This window comes from Limanda limanda, chromosome 5, assembly GCF_963576545.1.
Source record: "Limanda limanda chromosome 5, fLimLim1.1, whole genome shotgun sequence".
In the NCBI taxonomy this organism is placed as follows: domain Eukaryota; kingdom Metazoa; phylum Chordata; class Actinopteri; order Pleuronectiformes; family Pleuronectidae; genus Limanda; species Limanda limanda.
In genome coordinates this window covers 21,886,624-21,888,765 of record NC_083640.1, presented here as the reverse complement: position 1 = coordinate 21,888,765, position 2,142 = coordinate 21,886,624, and the positions used below count along the sequence as shown (strand labels likewise).

Sequence of the window (2,142 nt, the reverse complement as noted above, 5' to 3'; positions counted from 1 at the left end):
GCTATGAGTCCCAAAGTCTCGATCTTCGTGTGTGCAGGGCGATTAGCCACCAAGATAGCCAACTAATGGCAGCAATGGTGTTAGCTCAATTGAGTGCATTGAATGTTTCATGGGGGGGGGGGGGGGGGTCACAAAAACAACCTGTTTATATATCTGGCCCAGCCAATTCGCACACATTTTAAATGTGTAGCTTTAGCTAACTAGCTCCCGCAAATTTTTTGAAATGTCCCTGGCAGAGACTTAAATTAGCTTTTTCTTTGCAGGAAGAAAAGCTTGAGGATGCTCCCAGTCATTGGGCCTGCAGATGCCACTGAGTTCAGATTGGACAAGGCCAGTGGCTGTTAGACCATACCTGTCCCCAAGCTCCACCTGTTCATCAGACAGAAAACTGCCTTGATTACCAGAGGGTCACTATAAGTGGTGATTACTGTGCTGGAGAATCTGTTTCTGTGTCTCCTCTCATCGCTGAAATCATATCAAGATGGATATGGATTCATACCTCTGGTTGCTGATCATTGGATTTGTGATCACCTTCGCCCTGGCCTTCAAACTGGGCGCCGATGATGTGGCCAATTCGTTCGACACGGCGGTGGGGTCCGGTGCGCTCACCTTGGTGCAGGCGTGCATTCTGGCGTCCATTTTTGAGACGCTGGGTGCCACACTGCTGGGTGCCAAGGTGGGCGAGATGGTACTACGGACAGGCATCATAGACGTCCATCTGTACAATGAGACCGTGCCATTGGTCATGGCAGGGGAGGTCAGCGCCATGGTCGGTAAGTTGCTTATAGATCCAATGAGTTGCCTCTAATGTTCAGACACTGATACTGCATATAAGTTTAAGCTATTATTATTATTATTGTAGTTTATAAGGTCTCAATAATAAGGGATTTGAGCCACTTTGTCTTGGATAAGCCTTGTCGTGTGGCTTCTTCTGTAAATGTCATTTCATATCTGAATGAGATCATTAAATTGCCTAAAGGCTTAAAGGTATTAAATTAACAGATATAAGAAGTCAAAGAAGGTTCACTTTCCATGTCAGAAAAATGGGAATCACAGATAAGTAATCTGATAATGAAATAATTGTCAGCTGAAGCTCTAAAAATAAAAACTGAACCTCACCGCTGTGCAGTGTGACTTTGTTCAAGGATGGCCTGCTGCTGTTGGATAAATAAGTTACATGAGTTCATGAGCCGACCCTCGATAGAACCAGGATGAAATTTCATCTACTTCTCAATGAACAATTAGCTCTAGCCTCTGGTCTGGCTGCTAATCTGCACCGTCCTGAAACGGCCCATCTCTGGGACCCACTGCGTTGTCGGCGCCACCATCGGCTTCTCCATGATGGCCGTCGGCAAAAAGGGCATACAATGGATTCAGCTCGTCAAGATCGGTAATACGGTTCAGCTGGTTTGAGACCAGTTTGTGTGTATTTATACCGTTTGTCTTCTCATTTAAATCCATGGCATACACATACAGTTCACTGTTATACATTACATTGCTATTACAGGTGTAGCTGCCACTTTCCCATTGAAACCAGACCAAATAACAACACAGTGAGGTATTTCCACCAAAGCTACAGATTAATTTCGACTCCAGAAAAGTTTCTAAACTCTGAAGCACAAACAGTCATCATCAGAGTCTGTAAGATGACTCCCGGGACCAAGTGGTCATTTTTTTAAATGACGCAGAGGTTAGCCACCAAGCTAGCCAACTAATGGCAGCAATGGTGTTAGCTCCAGCAAATTTATGAAATGTCCCTCGCAGAGACTTAAATTAGCTTGTTCTTTGCAGGAAGAAAAGCTTGAGGATGATTCGCTCCCAGTCATTGGGCCTGCAGATGCCACTGAGTTCAGATTGGACAAGGTCAGTGGCTGTTAGACCATACCTGTCCCCAAGCTCCACCTGTTCATCAGAGACAGAAAACCGCCTTGATTACCATCAGAAGTAGTAAGAAGTGCATCTAAGGAAAAGCCCCTCAGTTAGCTTTCACTGATCTTCCCAAAATTTGAAGCCAAGATGTATCACCCGGTGTGACCGTGGCGTGGCATCAAAGTTTGATTACACGCTATCTGAACACAAGGTTGTGTATCTCGGCTTACAAGGTCCAATCGAGTCCAAACTAGACATGGAAGACAAGAGTCC

The 2,142-nt window shown here is 45.2% G+C and overlaps 1 pseudogene; it reads left to right on the top strand.

The window, feature by feature from the left end:
* Positions 1-481: 481 nt before the first annotated feature.
* On the top strand, positions 482-1,413 carry LOC133002158 (sodium-dependent phosphate transporter 2-like; annotated as a pseudogene).
* Positions 1,414-2,142: the final 729 nt, after the last annotated feature.